Source organism: Lissotriton vulgaris, chromosome 3_1 (assembly GCF_964263255.1).
Source record: "Lissotriton vulgaris chromosome 3_1, aLisVul1.2, whole genome shotgun sequence".
Lineage (NCBI taxonomy): Eukaryota > Metazoa > Chordata > Amphibia > Caudata > Salamandridae > Lissotriton > Lissotriton vulgaris.
The window spans coordinates 2,093,747,797-2,093,769,899 of record NC_141689.1 but is presented as its reverse complement, the minus strand read 5'-3'; positions in this window follow the sequence as shown (position 1 = coordinate 2,093,769,899).

Genomic DNA, 22,103 nt, shown 5'->3' with positions numbered 1-22,103 from the left:
CCTCGCCGCAGCATTCTGAACCCGCTGCAGACGGGTTAGCTCGGCCTGGTTGGCCCCAGCCAGAAGAGAGCTGGCATAATCCAGGCGGGAGATGATAGTTGCCTGTAAATTATATTTGTCACATAGTGCCTTTGCTTATTTTCAAGGTAGGGAAAAGGGTGACCGTGCCTTTGTCTTTCCTTTCTCTTAACTCTTTATTCACAAAGTATTCTTACACACAATGGGGGGATCTACTAAGCTTTTGCACCATGTTTGCATCACAAAATTGATGACCAATGGTGCAAAATCTTATTTTCCTAATTTACTTTCCAGTGCTAAACTTGTTTAGCACTGAAAATAACATAAAAGTAATGCGAAGCAGCCCGCAGCGCTGCTTCGCATTACTTTGCGCCATGGGGGCATGCCGAAGGTGGTGCATGGGCGTTCCCATGCAACCATCCAAGGTTTCTCACGCTAAACCCAATTTAGCAAACACAGTAGAGTGCGTTTAGTGTGAGAAAACTGTGCCCTTTTAAACTAGGCGCAAGGAAGGAGAAATGCTTTCAGTTTTCCTTCCTTTTCTGACTTTGCATGCATGCTGCACTGTGCAGCACGCATACAAAGTGGAAAAAGCTTCCCTAGTGTCGAGACACAGTATTTTGTATGGGAAGGTTAAACTTCCTGTACAAAGCATATTCTGGACTCACACGTATACCCTAGCACTATGGCGCAAATGTGTGTGTGTGGTGCACGGCAGCTGTAATCAGCGCCAGTGCAAGGGAAAGGGGAGGAGAGCAAATGTGTCACACTCCTGATCCTTCCCTGTCAAACAACACAGCGCAGCCTCGCGAGTGGCTGTGCTGCGCTGATTACTATGGTTTCCACAACACATTTTTGAAACAGTTATGCAGTAATGTAGGTTACCTTTTCTGGTCCTGGTGAATTGCCAACAGACCCTTATGGCCTATGGAAGGCAAGAAACATGTTGACCTCACATTTTATAAATTAATCACGATTGCTCCTTAGGACTATTGTATCCCATACGAGCACCACCATTTTTAATTAGGGTAGTGAGCTTCACTAGTAAAATTTATTCAGACCGAGTATCACTAGACTTATTTTAAATCACTTTCACCACACTACACACACCTCACTCCCCACATACCCACACTTCATCAAACGGTAAATCAAAAACTCTCTGTCAAAGAGCAACTTCAGGGGTGCCCGTCGGACATTGCAGCGTCGGCCCGACGAGGAGCTTGCCTAAATGATGAAGCATGAAACCTTTCGGGGTGTGTGAGGGCACTGGCTCCTATTGGAGCATATTCGACTGACTTGACACACTACTAGTACTTTACCTGTGTTGAAGGAACTGCACACTTCTGTATTTCACTATCTACAAACTGTTGCACAGGGAAGTGCAATCGAAAGAGGGGTGAAAGGAGTAAGCGTGGGAGTTCGGTAGGAGACCTAGGGTAACTACAACATTTGACATGTGGACGTCAGAATTCTTCATCTATGCAAGCGTCTACTGTGATAAGTTTCCAGAGAGATTTGTGTCCTTATTTAAATATATGGACACCATAGGGAAAACGGACATGGATTTTCCTGGGTTTTCATGGTTGCATTACGATGAGGAGTTCAGGGTAAGGATGGTGTTGAAATCAAACAATAAATATGTGCAGAGGTAGTCAATGAGCCATGGGCCCAGTGAATGTATCCACAAAGACAGACTCCTTCATTACATACGGAGAGTGGTTTAGCTGTACAATATCAGCCCTTTCTGGGTTGGCCCTCCTACGTGGGAGCAGGTGACTGGGGTCAGGGTACGAAACAAATCTGGGGCATGCTGGAGCTTTAACAAAAATTGTTGCCCAAGGAATCCATGCAAATATGCACATGAATGTACGAAATGTGGGGGGAGGGGGGAATATATGCTTTAGTGGTTGGGGGAACAGGCAGATTTCAGCGGAAGTGGGCAAGGTAGGGTTGGGGGTGTTTATTCCAGCCTGTTAACAAAGGGTTTTACTCCAGTTAGAATTGACAAGTTGAGTTATTCACGTATGTTTTATCCCAACAGAGAGGAGGCTACGATTTTGTCCAGGGGGTTTGGAGAAGGTTTTCATTTGGGATTCCAGGGCCCAAGAAGGAGAAGATGTGCAGTGAATTTGAAATTAGTCAGGGAACAGCTGAAAGTAGTGAGGTAGAATGTATTGAAATAAGTGGTGGACGAGAGAATGACAGGCCCTTTTACATTTGCCTGATCTGATGGTATTCCAGTTGGGTGTGGTGCCCAAGAACAATGCTGGAAAATTCTGGATGATTCATCATTATTCTTGGCCTAAAGGTTAGTCTGTGAATGACATTATTGTTAGAGAGGATACAGCTGTTCAGTGTACTCCAGTAGACGTGGCAATGGCTTTGGTGCGTCATGTGAGATAAATGTGAGTTGGCTAAATGTGGCATCAAATCATCTTTTCGACTACTCCCAATTAATCCTCTTGACATTTCTTTGCTAGACCTACAGTTTGAGAATCAATTGTTTGTTGATAAAGTGTTACCTCTGAGTAAGCTTTTTTGAAGCATTTAGCACTTTTTAGGTCGAGCCTAGAGCCAGCGCACGTGCGCTGTTCTGCGAGGCTAATTGTAGAGGAATAGGTGAATAGAAGCTTCGCCCACTCGCCGTCCATATGTGTGATTGGCTTGTGTCATTGTTGTTCCTAAATGCTGGCTTCTGATTCGTCTATAGGCTTGTTAGTCCCTCCTTCGTACCGCCGCCTCATTTGTCACCTTCCATGGCAACTGGCCCCTTTACTTTGAGTGTTACACAGTACGTGTTATTTGGACTGTGAGCACTATTTTCGTTAATGAGGTTTTCCTACTGCAGGCACAACATGCTTTGGTGCCATCTTCCCCCCGCCCACCCTCCCTCACATTGTCTGTGCCTTCTCTAACCCCGCCCATCCTCCCGTTGTGCGTGCCTTCTCTACCCACCTCACCCCCATCTTCCCTTTGTCCGTGCCTTCAAAATCCCCCCACCGCTCTTCCTCCTCTGTTGTCTGAGCCTTCTCGCCCACCAGCCCTCCTGTTGTCCCTGCCTTCTCCCCCCTACCTCCCGTTGTCGTGCTGTCAATCATTTGCAATGCAATAGGTCTCGTGTACATGCAAGACCTATTGCATTGCAAATGTTTGTCTTTCAAGCAATGTGTCACTTAATTAGATTTAAAACATTGTCCCAACTACCACACAAGGAGTGTGGCGAGCCGCCTACCATCCCACCCCCCCTTGCAATTTTACAGTGTGTGGTGGTTAGAACTGACTTGAGCCACCCGGACTGTACTCCATCATGGAAAATGTCACTGCTCCCAAGCTTCCTACCATCAGGGGGAGTGACGATTGGCTTCCTTTTAACTCACCAGGCAGCTATTAACTACATTCTGAAATCACTGTGAGAACCTGATTTGTTTTCTTTGTCCACCCTAAATATATCTCCTTTGATTTGAAAGGTCGGGTGCTGAAATTATAACCGGTAATAGCTGATGGTGTCCTAATTTTTCCTTTTCATTAGGTTAGTTCTAGTAGAGTGACTCTCTGCGTGTTTCGGTTTCATATCATACATACAGCATTGAACCAAATCAAAGATCGTCTGCATTCAGCAAAGCCTTTTCCCCTGTGTGTGTGTGTTGTACCGTAGAACTGGCTCACATCCTTAAGCCCTACATTTGTAAACACTTTAATGAACAAGAGGTCTAGAGCGACCACTGTACATGCTATGGGAATTCTGAAGGTCAAAACGCAAAACGGACTTTGTTTTCGCTGTATGTGAAGTACAATGACAGTGCACAGTAATTGTAATTACTCGATCATCTGAATGTGGTAAAACGAAAACAAAGGGTGTCTCAGTATTTAGTGATTGTACGTGGGCTTTTTTCTTCAACTCTGCAGTTCTGGGGGTGATTCTTAATGGAGAGGATTAATTTCTCTACTTTATTCTCGGCACAATGGTTCACACAGCGAGAGTCGAATGAAAAGGTCTCGCTCAAAGGGTATCAAGGTAAAGCACGGATGCATCTAATATTAAGAGAGCCTAACAACCAAATTGTACAGAGAGCCTAACAACCAACTCATACATACGTTTGGTATTAGGCGGTTGTACCCATCCATGCCTCAACTTTTGCTGGTGCCAGACCCCACTTAATATCAGGAGGAAACAGAGTTAAGTGATTAGAGCAACGGGCATAACAAATAAGATGAACAACCCTTTGTCTATTACTTCATTATTTGAATCTACAAGTTTACCGTCATTGCTTATAATCCAAACTGGCAGCATTTATGCACTTTTAAAAAACATTTTGTATTTAATTTACAAAGGCCATTTCAGAACAGTAAATTAAAAAATATATGTACAAAGAATGCCAATGCAAAAACATTGGCATAGCCAATAAGTCGGCATTTCCCTTTTGAAGGCGAGACCTATTTGCATTGCCAATGCTTCTTTACAGTGGTGTTGTTCATTCAGGACAGGCCACGAGTTTGTTGCAGATTATTTTGATGATTTCTTGCTTCTTGGTGCAAGAGGTAACACACGTGTGCATGTGAACACTACAAGGTTTTCAGAACATGGCAGAAAAATTGGGGGTTCCATTGGCACTAGATAAGACTGGTGGCTTGAGTACCTGTTTGTTCTTTTTAGATATAGAGCTGTATAGAGTGAACATAAATTATCAGCTCCTATTGGTATCTATTGAATGTGAATAAAAATCAATCGGACCAACTGTCAAAGCCTATGTTCGCTTACAGAAAAAACAAGAACATAAAGGACATAGTAGTGCAATCTAGGATGCCCATTCCAAAACAAATGATGCAACGTAGCATGGTAGACTCTCGCCCCATTCACGGAAATTTTAAATGTGGGGGCTGTAAGTCATGTTTACAGTGCATAGAGGGGAAGCTAATATGCCACAACGGTATCACTGTAGAAAGTAAAGGTATCAACAATTGTAAATCAAAAAACCTGATATACCGCCTGTTGTGCCCCTGTGAAATCGCCTATATAGGAGAGACTTCCAGATCAATGAATACTCGTTTCACAGAACATCGATCTGCAATTCGCACTCAAAAGCTGTCTGCGCCAATGGTATCCCACTACGTAGAAAACAACCACTCCCCTGACGATGTCCGATGGTTTATACTAGAAAAAATCCTTCCCACAGTAGGGCTCTGCTGTGAAAAAGTCAGGAAAAAAAGAGTGGTATACCATATCTTTATGTTTAACACTGTTGAAAATGGCCTTAACTCAGAAATTGCAGGGGAACACGCTATTTTATGAATAAGAATCTTTCACAGTTCATGTGAGTTAGTAAGTTATAATCACCTCTGATGTTTGTAGGTCCATTTAGAAACTCGTATACCAACAATGTCATCACAATTCATTCACGTTCCATCTAAATAGGAACAGAGATGTAGTGTCACATAGATTAATTGTCATGTGCGATATTATCATCAATATACACCTTTTATAATTGTGTGCTCAATTAACGTACAAAATGTTAGTTAATTTATTATCATAAAAGTCTTTAGTTTACATTCTTAGTTATTTACCCATATTTCCAGAATTGATGTGCTACTAATTTTTGAGTATCAATAAATCTGCAATCAAAAACTTGCTGCTTTGTACTTATATCTAATTTGCAAATATACGATTATAAGGTTCTTCTGCCTAAAATCATCCTTTGGCCATTTTAGAACTAATTTACAAATAGACACATCGTGCTCTTATTTCATATTTATCAGCTTGCAAATTAAGAGAATTATCTCTCTCTAGATTACCATCCATTTAATATATCATAAAAGACATCCTAAAACTAGGTGTCGTGTTTCTCTGTTTGGCATCAAAAGTATTTACATAGTCCGTTTTCTATGCCTCACATCGGGCGCTTTCTTATATGGCATCAAAGGTATTCACATAGTCCGTTTTCTATGACTTACATCGGGCGCCCTCTTATATCGTCATAAATATACGCCTGCAGTCCGGTTTCTATGTTGAGCATCCGACCTGAGTTAACATCCATCAAAGACCATCTATATAAAGATGGCGCTTTAATACAGGCGATTGTTTGTATCCAGTTACCTGCCACGCCGGATCCGTCGCGATGTGGCTTTGATATTGTAATACCGAGAGGTTCTGCAGAGAAACTGTCTCCGCTTAACGGTAAGCATGTTACCACATAAGCTGGTCCATCCGCGTAGAAAATATATTTGACAGGAAATAACGGTATGTCCTTTGTTATTCATTTTTAGAATAACAAACGTACCCGATACCACGGAACCCAGCCTCTCGGCCGATCTATTAGCGCTAAGTACAGGTAATCTTTACAATTTAACCTTTATAGCGGCTCGTAATTAATGTTATGACAGATAACTAAGAGAAACAGACTTTAAGGTAGCCGATATGTATCTGCTAGTTTCCGTTTCTCTATCCGCCTTGTCAGGCTCAATAGAGTTCCTTGTTCCTTTTAATTATCTATAGAAAGGAAAAGGGGCAGGATATAATTTACAGGATGCATTTTCTATTAATTTCAGAGAGCGAGTGTCTTCTAGGTATGGTCTATATACCAGGCTCATCAACTTTCTTACGTTCTCTGAACATATGTAGAAATGAACCATTTAGAATATTATTAATACTTTCTTACTCTCCATTATGCTTAGAGATCCTTCATTAAGAAAATATACCGCTACGACTTTAAAAATAAAATATAAAGATAATCAGAGGTGAAGGCTGAAATTCCATGAAGTATATATATCGAGTGCAGGTACATTAGAAGATTACTGATCGCACATACCATTTATATGCGAACAAATCTTTATCCGTGCTATATTTATAGCCTCTCCTACATCTTTCAACAGAGTGATATTTGGATTTAAACTGCGCCATTGGGACGGCTATCTACAAATACTACGGCGGACTTATTACCATGGTAGATATTATAGTCTATACACTACCTGCAAGTTACATAACAACGTCATGCGTAAAGTAACTCATTGTATCCCGTCTCCTTGTTCTTCCTTCAATAGGCATCTAAGTAATGGCAGCAGCATAAAAAATACTATATTTAGAAATCGTGGCTAAATGAAGACCACGTCAAGCTTCATTAAAGTAAGTGATCTCCACATGCATATATGGTCTATCTAACTTATTTACTCCAGTTAGTGTGAGAAATGTCCTGTCTTACCATACTTGAGTATGTCATGGAAGCATCATATTGTGAGCCTTTGCTCACAATACAGTGTTTCCCTATATGAAATTATTATAAACGGAACAAAATACATTGTATTGTTAGTCGGATACATATAATTTTCATTTTGGTTTTTTCTTTTAGTTTTATTGCCAAGAGCTTGCAGTTAAAATAAACAACCCTTTCTAGTCTGTGTTTTCATGGTCTGGACATCATTGGCTTCGTAAGTATGTATACCCATTGTGGAAATATGAGAAATACGCCATGCACTAATGCCCTAAATACAAATTGGCACAACTATCTAGCCTACATGTTACAATTATCTTCAACTGCCTGTACCTATCTATCATGAAACGTGAATGAAGACATAGCGATATGTAAATCATATCGTCTGAGTTTTAGCTTTGACTCATAACTAGAAATAAGCTATCATGCTATCCACACTTATGTTAATTAAATAAACAAAAAACATAAGATACAGAACTGTGTGACAATGTGGTGACGTTGTGGGTTTTCACATAAAATGTTGTGAAATAGAAATAGTGTAACCTGAAGAAGAAAAAATGGACAAATAAAGAACGAGAAAAGGCAATATATGATGATATATATAACAATTTGTTCTACACATACGAGGATGTCTTGTAAGAATAAATGCACTCTAACTGTTGATCATTTATAACTGTTTTTTAAAATGTATATAAACTGTTGGTTGTGGTGATTCAATGTATATAGTTATATATGGTATATATGTCCAGTGTATAAAAGTGTTTAAGTCTCTCTTGTAATATGTTTCTTAAAATTTCAGAGCAATATACGGCCACCTGAGGAAGGCTATATTGGCCGAAATGCGCGTTGTGAACCATCTTGCCGTATTGCCAACACTAATTGTTTGCTCTTCATTTTATGTTTGTCTATAACTGTTTTAAAATCTTATGTATATGAAATGTTCATCAATTATATGATCAACTGATATATAAAAATGTGAAGAAAAAATATATCTACAAATAACAAAAATATTATAAAAAGATAAAAACATTTGTAAGAATCTTAAAATAAATAAAATAAATAACCTTATCTTATTGATTTGTCTGGTGACTTTCTCACTTACTACTGGCCATTTATATAAAAAAATGTTGGTGAATATCATACAGTTTTTATAGGTTTGCATATTTACTTGACTATAGACCGTTTCCAACCTGATTAGTTTCCCTATGTATAGCAAGTATATTACCATTAATATATAGGGGTCTCCTACTTTCAAAAATATAGAGTGAACATAAAGACCAGGTTAGATCAGCAAAAGGTCAGACAGATGGTGTCTTTGTTGGAAGAGGCATTTAAAGAATCTAAGCTCTGGCTGCGCCAGACTGAGCAACTGCTAGGTCACCTCAATTTTGAATGCCGGGCTGTGTGAGCTGGTAGGGATGTTTGTCACTGGCTTGGCTTTGCCATGGCATGGGCGAAATTGTCACACAACAGGATATGAATTTCAGCAGCAATACGTGCAGATGTGGAAGCTTGGGTGATGTTCCTCAAAGATTTTAACAGTGTTACGATGTGGTCTCTGGATGAACGTGGAGACAGCACCCTACCCCTTTGCACCTAGCTCGCCTCAGACTTGCAAGATCATCTTACAAAAAACACATCTTTAAACAAAAAGCATCCTTTTTCCAAGCACAACTGGACCAAGCCAAAATAGACCCAGAGAACTGTTTAACATTGTTCGCAATCAATCCTCATTCACTCCTCCTATACTTCTGTCCTCGACCACTAGATGCGAAGAAATAGCCCTCTTTTTCTCTGAAAAAATTGCTAGAATAGAACAATACTTCCTCCAGACTCCGACCTCTACCTCCATTTTGGACATCTCCCCTAATGCACCTGCATCCCTCCCACCCCCCCTGCTCCCTCCATGATCCTACATAACACTGATCTCCCGTTCCCCTCCATTCCTTCCACCCTCCACGATTCCAATCCCCCTAACACTCTCTGGCATAATTTCCAGCCAGTTATTGAAAGAGATGTCTTTAACATCATTGTGAAACTAAACCTTCCTCCCACACCAAAGACCCCCTCCCCTCTAAACTTGTCCAAAACCTCAAACACATCATTACCCCTTCCTGGACCTCGATCATTAACACTTCCCTAGCCACCGGCTGGGTCCCCACCTCCCCACAACTAGGCCAAATCCCCCCCATTCTCAAAAACCCTACTGCCGACCCTAATGACCTCAACAACCTCCGTCCTATTTCCAATCTGCCCCTTCTCTTGAAAGCCCTTGAAAAATGTGTCCTTCTTCAACTTGACAGGCACATTGAACTTTTTAACTCACTTGACCCCCTCCAATCAGGCTTCAGGAAAGGTTGCAGCACTAAAACCACCATGCTTAACATTGTAGATGACATTCACCACTCCCTCGACAATGGCGAATCTAGCCTATTGATCCTCCTCGATCTCTCCGCAGCGTTCGATACCGTTACCATTCTGTTCTACTCAAAGTCCTTAGATAACGATTCAACCTTAATGGTATGACTCATAATTGGTTTGTCTCATACCTGCAACACCGTGCTCAACAAATTAAAATCCACAACTGCTTATCGAACTCCTCCCCCATTTCTCTAGGAGTTCCGCAAGGATCCATACTCTCTCCTTCTCTCTCATGGAACCCCTCACCCTCATTCTCAAACAAGCCGGGATCAACTACCATCTTTACGCTGACGATACACAACTCTACAATAAGATAAAAACCCATGCTGACATCCTCCACCTCAACAACACCTTCATCAAAATTCAAGCCTGGTTCCACTCAAACCACCTCAAACTTAACCCTAAATAAACTGAAATTATTCTTTTCTCCCCAAAAAACAACCAGCTCCCCATTCAAAATTGGATCACAGACCTGAATGCCCTCAACTGGCCATTGTCCCTAGCCACCTCAGTCATATCCTTTGGCATCTCCCTTGACAACCGCCTTTCTCTCAACATACACATCAAAAACTCTGCCAAAGGAGCCCTCTTTACCCTCCGTAACCTTAAGAGAATTAAGCCCTTCATCCCAATTGATGATTTTAAACTGGCAGTTCAATCTCTTGTTCTATCGCGCATTGATTACGGCAATGCCATCCTCGCCAGAATTCCCAAAACCCACCTGGCACCTCTAAAATCAGTGCTCAACCTCGCGGCCAGGCTTATCACAGACTGCAAATGATTTGACCACATCTCTCCCGTCCTCAAAACCCTCAAAGGACTCCCCATTGAAGGCAGATCCACTTATAAAACCGCCTGCATTACGCACAAAATCCTCCACCAAAACACACCGACATACCTTGCTAACAAATTGACCAAAGCAGGCTGCACGCAATCCCTGAGAAGCTCTAACACCTTCCTACTTATCCCCTTCAGAAAAAGAATTCCACTCAGTCACGCTCCTGTTCAGGCATGCCCCACTTATTTGGAATACCCTCCCAACAGACCTCCGTTGTAACCCGTCCTACCCCAGCTTCAAAAAAGAACTCAAACTTCTTCTCCTTAATAAATACGGGAGCTTCTAATCCCTCCCGAGTGGCCTCACCCTCTCAGCATCCCCCCACCCAGCTGCTCCGCCTACGGCTAGTGACCCCCCTCCTGCCTCCCCATCCTTCCCTTCCCCTTCAATCTGATCACCTTACCTCTCCTCCTTGCCTCTCCTTTACCTCCGGTTCCTTACTACACTTCATGACCTTCAGTTTTCTTTCACGTTTTTGTCCTTCCTGCTCCTAGGTATACTATATCGAACCTTCCCACCAAACTGTGACCTCTATATTGTATATCTCATTGTGTTTAGCAATTGTTTTTTACTTTTTCATCTAGTTTAACCTTTATCCTATGTGGACTGCTCATTTATGAATCAACTTTCTGTACTTATACACACTGTACCTGTATTTAAACACCTTTCTGTTACAATTGTAAAGTGCTCTGATACCTCTGGGTCCAGCCAGCGCTATATAAAACCTCTAAAATAAAATTTAAAAAAATAAAATGACTTTGTTTTGTTGGTTCCGATTTTTTCGGTTGCTGCAAGAGCAGACGGTTTTGGTCTGTTATGGGAAGGCAGATGGTGTGCAGAGAAGTGTCCCACTAAGTCATGGGTACTCACAAACTTTCTGTCAGGGACCAAATTTACAGTGTGGTTTGTGGCCTAGGGCCTCACAGGTAGGGGTGGGATCGGTTGGGGCCGGGTCAGTGGGTACGGAGTTGTGTAAAAAAAAAATCAAACCTGTTTCAAAATATTAGACAATACGACAATGCTGTATTTCAAAAGCAGATGTAACTACAAAGAGCACATTTTGATAATATATTTTATTAGCATTGCATAGCTTCATACAGACTTTGACCCTAATTTCATCAAGCCTCTCTCTCTCTGTCAGTCAGTCTCGCTCTCTGTCAGTCTCTCTCTCTCTCTTTCTCTCTCTGTCAGTCTCTCTCTCTCTGTCAGTCAGTCAGTCAGTCTCTCTGTCAGTCAGTCAGTCTCTGTCAGTAAACCAGTCTCTCTGTCAGTCAGTCTCTCTCTCTGTCAGTCAGTCTCAGTAAGTCTCTCTCTTTCTGTCAGTCAGTCTCTGTCAGTAAACCAGTCTCTCTGTCAGTCAGTCTCTCTCTCTGTCAGTCAGTCTCTCTCTCTCTCTGTCAGTCAGTCTCAGTAAGTCTCTCTCTTTCTGTCAGTCAGTCTCTCTCTCAGTCAGTCAGGCTCTTTCTCTCTGTCAGACTCTCTCTATGTAGGTCAGTCTCTCTCTGTGTCAGTCTCTCTCTCAGTCAGTCAGCCAGTATCTCTGTCTCTCTCAGTCTGTCTCTCTCTCTCTCTCTCTCTCTCTCTCTCTCTCTCTCTCAGTCTCTCTCTCTCTCTCTCAGTCAGTCTCTCTCTCCCTCAGTCAGTCAGTCTCTCTCTCACTCCTAGTCAGTCAGTCTCTCTGTCAGTCAGTCTCTCTCCCAGTCAGTCAGTCAGTCAGTCTCTCTCTCTGTCAGTCAGTCTCTCTCTGTCAGTCAGGCTCTCTCTAAGTCAGTCTCTCCACCTCTCTCTCTCTGTCAGTCAATCTCTCTCCTAGTCAGTCAGTCTCTCTCTCTCTGTCAGTCTCTCTCTCTGTCCCTCTGTCTCTCTCTCTCTCTCAGTCAGTCAGTCTCTCTCTCCTAGTCAGTCAATCTCTCTGTCAGGCAGTCTCTCTTCCAGTCAGTCAGTCTCTCTATCTGTCAGTCAATCTCTCTCTGTCAGTCTCTCTCTAAGTCAGTCTCTCCATCTCTCTCTCTCTGTCAGTTAATCTTTCTCCTAGTCAGTCAGTCTCTCTCTCTCTCTCTGTCAGTCTCTCTCTCTGTCAGTCTCTCTCTCTCTGTCAGTCAGTCTCTCTCTCTCTCTCAGTCAGCCAGTCTCTCAGTCAATCGCAGTCAGTCAGTGTCTCTCTCTCAGTCGGTCAGTCTCTCTCTGTCAGTCTCTCTCTCTCTCTTTCTGTCAGCCAGTCTCTCTCTCTTTCTGTCAGTCTCTCTCTCAGTCAGTCAGTCTCTCTCTCTCTGTCAGTCTCTCTCTGTCAGTCAGTCTCTCTCTCTCTCTCTCTGTCAGTCAGTCTCTCTGTCTCTCTCTCTCTCTGTCAGTCTCTCAGTCCGTCTCTCTCTCTCTCTCTGTCTGTCAAGCAGTCTCTCTTTCTCAGTCAGTCAATCTCCCTCAGTCAGTCAGGCAGTCTCTCTCTCTCTCTCTCTGTCAGTCAGTCTCTATGTCAGACAGTCAGTCTCTCTCTGTCAGTCAGTCTCTCTGTCAGTCTCTCTCTCAGTCAGTCAGTCTCTGTTAGTCTATCTTTCTCTTAGTCAGTCTCTCAGTCAGTCTCTCTTTCTGTCAGCCTCTCTCTCAGTCAGTCAGTCTCTCAGTCAGTCTCTCTCTCTACTCTCTCCACTCTCTCTCCACTGCCTTTCTCTCTCCACTCTCTCCCCGCTCTTTCTTTCTCTCCACTATCTTTCTCTCTCCACTCTCTCTCCACTCACTCTCTCTCCACTCTCTCTCTCCACTCTCTCTCTCTCCCCACCTATCTCCACTCACTCTCTCTCCTCTCTCTCGCTCCCTCTCTCTTCTCTATCTTCTCTCTCTCTCTGGGGGACCATGGGTACATTACCTGCAAGGTCCGCGGGCCGCCAAAGAAGGCCTGCTAGGCGCTGGCGGCCTGCGGGCCGTGCTATGAAAACCACGGCACTAAGTGGATGGTGGAGGGTAGAAGAATTGCATTTTACCTTTGCTTTGAGTTTTTTCCGTTCCTGGTGGAATTTTCGATATGGGGCAAAAAGTTAGCTAACAAAACAGTGACTTTTCTTGTGGGTAACAGGACAGTAGTGAAATTGTTGAATGGTCAGAAAGCAAAAGACAGACAGCTGCTGAGCTTATTGCAAAGACTTAGGATAGATTGCCTGATGTATAACATTGTATTCAGAGCCAAACATATGCCAGGTGTGGATAATAACATTGCAGATGCATGGTCTAATTCACAGAGGCAGAGATTCCATAGTTTTGTGCCTGGAGCATACTTACAGAAAACGCAGGTACCGAAGAAGTTTGGGACCAAGGAGAATAGGAATTCTGGGTTTGCTAGCGAACTCTATTGCAGCAAGCACTACGGCTTTTTACAGGTGGGCATGGGAAGAATTTTTGAGCAGTGATGCAGTTTACAGGTGTCAGGACGAGGGCGGGCTAATAGTCCGACAGGATGAAGTAGTTTGTTTTATCATGAAACCCATTGACAGAGATGTTTCAGCCACGACAATAGCAGGAAAATTGGCTGGGATATGCTTCTATGGTAAAAGAAATCTGGCGTTTCAAACCCATAGCAGGCAGGATGGGAAGACGAATTTTGCAAGGGTGGCCAAAGAAAAGAAGAGAGGCCAGCTTCAGAAAGTGCCTGCGTCAATGGAAAAGTTGGTGTTGTTAATCAAGGGGCTATAGGAGGTATGTTTTTCCCTGTTTGAAAGGTCATTGTTTAAGTTATGCATGTTATGGTTATTTTTGGGGGACGGGTTCCAGTTTCAGTTGCTAGGCAGAGGTAAAGATGGTGGCCGCTCGAGAGTGACTTTGTGACTGGGAATCCTGCCTGCACGCTACTAGAGTAGCCTCCGAAGATCCCTACCTTGCCCTGGACCCTTGGGCGGATTGACTCGTGTTCCTGGCGTTTTCTGGCCGCAGAGGAGGTGAGAGGCGCGGCGAGCGGGACTGCGAGGACCAGCATTCCTGCAAACATCACCAGCTGGTTCCTCTTCCCGCCCGAGCCGCGCCCCCTCCCAGTGCCACGCCCCCCGCCTGTGCGTACATTACCTCTCGCGGCCCCCGCTTTGCAGGAGCCGCTCGAGAGTGACTTTGTGACTGGGAATCCTGCCTGCACGCTACTGGAGTAGCTTCCGAAGATCCCTACCTTGCCCTGGACCCTTGGGCGGATTGACTCGTGTTCCTGGCGTTTTCTGGCCACAGAGGAGGTGAGAGGCGCGGCGAGCGGGACTGCGAGGACCAGCATTCCTGCAAACATCACCAGCTGGTTCCTCTTCCCGCCCGAGCCGTGCCCCCTCCCAGTGCCACGCCCCCCGCCTGTGCGTACATTACCTCTCGCGGCCCCCGCTTCGCGGGAGCCGCTCGAGAGTGACTTTGTGACTGGGAATCCTGCCTGCATGCTACTGGAGTAGCCTCCGAAGATCCCTACCTTGCCCTGGACCCTTGGGCGGATTGACTCGTGTTCCTGGCGTTTTCTGGCCGCAGAGGAGGTGAGAGGCGCGGCGAGCGGGACTGCGAGGACCAGCATTCCTGCAAACATCACCAGCTGGTTCCTCTTCCCGCCCGAGCCGTGCCCCCTCCCAGTGCCACGCCCCCCGCCTGTGCGTACATTACCTCTCGCGGCCCCCGCTTCGCGGGAGCCGCTCGAGAGTGACTTTGTGACTGGGAATCCTGCCTGCACGCTACTGGAGTAGCCTCAGAAGATCCCTACCTTGCCCTGAACCCTTGGGCGGATTGGCTCGTGTTCCTGGCGTTTTCTGGCCGCAGAGGAGGTGAGAGGCGCGGCGAGCGGGACTGCGAGGACCAGCATTCCTGCAAACATCACCAGCTGGTACCTCTTCCCGCCTGAGCCGCGCCCCCTCCCAGTGCCACGCCTCCCGCCTGTGCGTACATTACCTCTCGCGGCCCCCGCTTCGCGGGAGCCGCTCGAGAGTGACTTTGTGACTGGGAATCCTGCCTGCACGGTACTGGAGTAGCCTCCGAAGATCCCTACCTTGCCCTGGACCCTTGGGCGGATTGACTCGTGTTCCTGGCGTTTTCTGGCCGCAGAGGAGGTGAGAGGCGCGGCGAGCGGGACTGCGAGGACCAGCATTCCTGCAAACATCACCAGCTGGTACCTCTTCCCGCCTGAGCCGCGCCCCCTCCCAGTGCCACGCCTCCCGCCTGTGCGTACATTACCTCTCGCGGCCCCCGCTTCGCGGGAGCCGCTCGAGAGTGACTTTGTGACTGGGAATCCTGCCTGCACGGTACTGGAGTAGCCTCCGAAGATCCCTACCTTGCCCTGGACCCTTGGGCGGATTGACTCGTGTTCCTGGCGTTTTCTGGCCGCAGAGGAGGTGAGAGGCGCGGCGAGCGGGACTGCGAGGACCAGGATTCCTGCAAACATCACCAGCTGGTTCCTCTTCCCGCCCGAGCCGCGCCCCCTCCCAGTGCCACGCCCCCCGCCTGTGCGTACATTACCTCTCGCGGCCCCCGCTTCGCGGGAGCCGCTCGAGAGTGACTTTGTGACTGGGAATCCTGCATGCACGCTACTGGAGTAGCCTCCGAAGATCCCTACCTTGCCCTGGACCCTTGGGCGGATTGACTCATGTTCCTGGCGTTTTCTGGCCGCAGAGGAGGTGAGAGTCGCGGCGAGCGGGACTGCGAGGACCAGCATTCCTGCAAACATCACCAGCTGGTTCCTCTTCCCGCCCAAGCCGCGCCCCCTCCCAGTGCCACGCCCCCCCGCCTGTGCGTACATTACCTCTCGCGGCCCCCGCTTCGCGGGAGCCGCTCGAGAGTGACTTTGTGACTGGGAATCCTGCCTGCACGCTACTGGAGTAGCCTCCGAAGATCCCTACCTTGCCCTGGGCCCTTGGGCGGATTGACTCGTGTTCCTGGCGTTTTCTGGCCGCAGAGGAGGTGAGAGGCGCGGCGAGCGGGACTGCGAGGACCAGCATTCCTTCAAACATCACCAGCTGGTTCCTCTTCCCGCCCGAGCCGCGCCCCCTCCCAGTGCCACGCCCCCTGTCATATATAAGTGCCCCTGGTTACGCGCATCGCGGGACGCGCGCGGGGCGGAGATCGGGGCGAAGACCGGGCAAAGAGCGGGCCGTTTTAGGCCGTTAGAGGCCGGCAGAGACAGGACCGGGCCTCCCCTCTGACGTCGTGCCTCTCCCAAGTCTCCCTCTCTAGCACCAGTCAGCGGTCCTGTGTGTTCCTTTTGCCATGGCTACCAGACTATCCAGGAGCAAGGCTGTCCAACAGTGTTCTAGCACTCTGGAAAAATTCTTTCCTAAGGCCAGTGCTGTGGCCAACAAAGCCCAAACAGTGCCAGACACCCTCAATTGAGGTGAGCACAGAAAATGTGTTAGTAGGCTCCTTGGATTCCTCTTCAACTGATGTTAGTACTCCACTACCCCTTGACGCTACCCACTTGTCACTCATGGATAGTATTGACCAGACCATCGAGTCAGTCCTACAACAACTCAGGACCCCGTCAAACCTCCAGAGGGATAGTGAGTCTTTGCGCCTTTCTGGGGTGGTGGAGCCCTCTCCCAATGTGAACTGTGCGGAAACAACTGAGTCGCAGGATGGGGCCCAAGTTGTAGCTCTAAAAGAACCCGCAAGCAGCAGAGGGGACCATCCTCCGAAAAGGAAAAGGTCAAGGAAGTTAAGAGGGGCAAAAAGGGCCAAAGTGGATACAACCAAGCTAACACTGTATGTCAGTACGGACATTCCGGCCTCTCCTGAGGTCATTTCTCCGGGAATTGGGTCCGATCAATCAGGCTTGACAGTAGCTACAGCTGTACCAGTGTGCTCTGGGCCGTTTATATTTGGCAGGACCCCTCCTAACATTGTAGACGCCCTAATCAGCTCATTCACGGACATCCTTAAGAACCTATTGAATCCTTTGTCTGCAAAACTGGACTCCATAGAAGCTAGACTCATGGCTCTAGAAACCTCACACAATAGAAATAGTCCTAGTCTGGGGTTGGGTTCAAAAGCACAGACGGTTCCCCGGGAACCAGTGGGGAATAGACCTCCTACTGCTGGAACAAGCACCCAGGCCCAGTCTGGGGTACAACACAGTATTACAGGTAGCCCTGCCCCCCCAATGCCCTCTTCACAAACGTCTAGGCCCCCTGTACCCGCTCCAAGAAGATCCAAGCAACCCACACCACCCCAACCAACGGGTGAGGGGAGTGCTGCCAACTGACACATCGGTCGCCCCATTAGCCCTAACACCAGGCGCAGGGCGGTCAATCTGCCCCCTGAGGCAGTGCCATACACGGCGATTATGGTGGGAGTTCCTGAGCTCACTGGTGACACTAGAGAGCCACAGGACTCACTCCGTAATAAGGTAATTAGCTGGCTTAACATCAACAGGCCCCTCCCTCCTAATATTAAAGGAGATGTATTGATGGTCAGAAGGATCCCATGGATTGGAGATACCCCCAAGAACAGGGCGGGGGACTGTATCATAGTCAGCTTTAAAAGCCCATTGGTTGCCCCATATATTTGCAACTGGCTGGTAAGGCCTGACAAATCCAACATCAAATTAGTGTCCCACTCACACTTCTACCCAAATGTTTGTAATCCAGTTGTGGGGAGGGAACAGAGCTGGACAAGAGTGGGCTTTGCAGTAGATGGTTCACGATACAGGCCCAAGCATAATACACTTCCCGCTCATGGCAATTTCATCCATCAGAATAGATTCTCTTGCCTGGACCAAGTAGATTGACCACAAATGGGAGACACACTACAGCATTCAGAAAAATCTGCCTTTGGGGTTCCAGTCAGGGGGGAAGTTATATCTGTTCCCGCAACTGATAAAAGGATCCAGGTCATTGCCAATGAGGGGGGACCTCCTTGGGAAGTATCCCGGGTCAAGCAGAGGTATCATCAAGCACACTGATTGCCTCCAATACTCAATCAGTGGACCTGGCTGTATTATCCACCCCGCCCACTATAGCTGGCTTGTGTGACTCTGACGATCCTACAGTCACCATCCCGCCCGACTCAAGTGGGGCAGGCTTGCAACCACAAGGTCTAGGGCTGAGAATTCTTTCCTGGAATGTGGCAGGCATTACAAGCAAGGCAGGCACACCGGAGTGGGATCTCCTGGTAAATGGTAGTGATATCCTCCTTTTCCAGGAGACGTGGGCAAGGGAATCACAGACTAGGAGGGGGTTTGACATCTTTGAAATCCCAGCAAAGTGGAATGGGAGGGGGAGACCCTCGGGAGGTTTAGCAATCTGGGTGGCGAGCCACATTGGGTGTCAGGTGGAAAGGATGGTCACACTCTCACAGGACATCCAGTGCATGCTGCTTAGATGGCCCGGTAGAAGAACATGGGCCATTGTCAACGTCTATTCACGACCAGTTGCTGTGGGCAATGAATCCCCCACCCTAGATGAATTGTCCTCCTTTCTAGGTCAATTGCCAGGTGACCTCAAAGTAGTGATGGGAGGGGACTTTAACTGCCACTTCGAACCCCTGGAAGGTCTAATGGAGGGTGCTTTCACTGCTGAGGATGACCATTGGGGAGTTCCACCTTCCTCCTCACCCCACCCCAAAGCTTGGTCTCCGTTGGCAGTACAACTTACGTCCCTCACCTTGAACTTTGCACTGAGGGCGTGCAATGGACGCACCCCATCTGACACTCCCTCGCTGTGCACATTCAACAAAAAGGGCCACGAGTCAAGGTTGGATTACATATTAATAGACATCTCCTTGTGGTCTAAAGTTCAAGATTTCAGAGTGCTCCCGAGGACAGATAGTGACTACAATTCTCTTTTATTGGAGATCCAGCATCCAGCCCCTGCAGCAGGGTTGCCAACTACTGACTTTGGAGATGACCAGGGGGACATACTCCTCGCTACAAATAGGCGTCGGGTAAAATGGGGCAAGCTGATTGTTAAAGAAGATGCTATAAACCAGTTATATGGCCTAGCACTCCCCAGGTTCCAGGAGGTGGACGCTCTCATAAACCAACTAAGACCCCCTGATTTTAATGAGAGACTATCTGGCATTCATCAGGTCTTAGTGAGGGACCTCGCAGAGGTCTTCAATCCGGTGGTACAGTCAAGAAGGAAAAAGACTCGTACCCCGTCTTGGTATACCTCTGCCTGCAGGAAAATTAAAACTGAGCTAATCTCCGCCATTAAAGAGGGTAGCGACAAGGCGAGGGTAGTAGTTCTCAGGAGGGAGTATAAGTCAGCACTGGCCAATGCAAGGGCAGCGTGGGATTGGAACCATTGGCATGATCTGACTGAAGCCCTTAAAACCAAAGACTCTAGACAATTCTGGGCCCTGGTAAATAACGGAACGGGGGAACTCATATCCGCAGTGGAACCCAACATCGCCCCCTCTGTCTGGGAGGCCCACTTCGGAGCACTTTATCAAGAAACCACTCTATGGCCCGAAGGGACGGCGGTGGAGACCCCCTGCCCTCAGGACATGGCCCTGGAATTTACCTTAGGCTAGGTGGTGATAGCACTGGAGCGCTTAGCGCTGGGGAAGGCACCAGGGTTGGACAAGCTACCCGGGGATCTTTTCAGACACCATCCTGACATCTGGGGTCCGTACCTTCTCATCCTCTTCAACGCTATACTAGGAGGTATGGCGGTCCCATCTTCTTGGTTAGGGGCTGAAATAGTGCCGATATACAAGAAAGGGTCTCCTCCGAGCCCGGCCAATTATAGGCCAATTAGCCTTATAGATGTCCCCCAAAAGCTTTTTGCGCGCCTTATTCTGAACCACCTACTAGACTGGGTAGAGGATAATGACATCATGAGCCCCTTGCAGGCTGGCTTCAGAAAAAACACGTCGACCATGGATCAGATCTTCCGTCTCGTCCTCCTCTACTGGAAGACCGTGAGGATCGAGGGGGGTAGACTGTACATGGTCTTCGTGGACCTGAGGTCAGCCTTTGACCTAGTCCCGCGCAGGAAACTGTGGGAGGTGTTGGAAAAGCTAGGAGTACCCCCGCAGTTACTTAACATCATAGCCAGGCTGCATGAGAACAACTATGCGCAGGTCAGGTGTGGGAGGGATGGTAAGCTTTCATCCAGGTTCCCTGTCCGTCGAGGGGTGAGGCAGGGTTGTGTCCTGGCACCGACCCTGTTTTGTTTATTCATCAATAATGTCATTTCACATCAGGAAAACGTCATGGACAACGACGCCCCATATTTGGCAGGCAGGAGGGTTCCGGCAATTATGTTTGCCGATGACACCCTCCTGCTTTCCAAATCCCCCATGGGGATCCAGAGGATCCTGGATGGATTTGGTCTTTTCTGTCGTCAGCACGGGTTGGAGGTGAACACAGAGAAGACCAAGTACATGATCTTCAATCCACCAACTAAAACTAGGCCCAATCCCACCCTGGGTACTGCCAGCCTTGAGAGGGTGTCTACCTTTATATATCTGGGGGTAACCCTGCAGGAAAACTTATCTTGGGACCGCAAGATAGCACGATCAAGGGTTAAATTGTCCCAACTGTCGGGCGCAATCCTGAAGGTGGCTAATACCTCCACCTTCAAGCCCATAAGTCCGGCCCTTGAAACTTACAGGACCCAGGCCAAGGCAGCGGCCATGTACGGCAGTGAGTTATGGGGGTACAAAGCTGGAAAGGACCTACCAATAGTTGAAAATAGCTTTTTAAGGCGCTTACTAGCTCTCGCACGAGCTACGCCACTACAGCCACTAAGAATGGACATGGGTCTCCCTCCTATTGCAGAGGAGCTTGTGTCAAAGCCAGTGAAGTTCTGGCACAGGCTCTGGTCCACAAATGAACTTCACCACTATAGGGAGGATCTTACCCACGTCATGAGCATGAACTGCAGTGGCAAAATCCCCTGGCTGACCTTTGTGAAAAATGAACTGCTTGCTATGAATCTCCGTGAGCTATGGGAGGATCCTGCGCGAGGTTGTCAAACGATCTCGCGCAAAGCCCTGTCCCAAATCTACAAAGACAGGTCCCTTGCACACATGATGGATGCTCAAAACAGCGGCACCTTAACTTCACGATTCTTGGAATCCAAAAATTCATATGTCTTTGAACCTTTTATGGATTTTATTTTCCCCATCCTGGCGAGGAAATTGTTTGTTCAATGGAGGCTTGGCACACTTCCCATTAACTCATTCACCTGCAAGTGGACCAATGGGGGTGATAAAATATGTCCCTGCTGTAACATCCATGAGGAAGATGACCTCCACATCTTGTGTGCCCTGCATATCAAAGGCCCAGAAAATATTGGATAGCGCCGCTCTGTAAGAACCTAGGATTCAGAGAGTATGCGCAGGCATACAGAATCATGAAAACCAGCACCTTGGGCCACATTGTGTTCGCTGTATCCAAATTTCTAATGGCAATATGGCTGATCAGAAAGAAAAAAGCCCCCTGAACTTTTTTTTTTAATGTCATTATAATTCCTTCCTCGCTGGATGAGAGAGAATTTTATACTATGTATTTTAAAATGTATTTTAATGTATGTAATGTTTTGTACTGCATCTTTTATGGTCTATATGGCCGAAATAAAGAATTTTTGGATTGGATTGGATTGGAATAAAAGCAGAGAACATAGTTTGGTCTGAAAATGCATTTAAATTATAACTTGCGTGTTCCAAAATGGACCAAACAG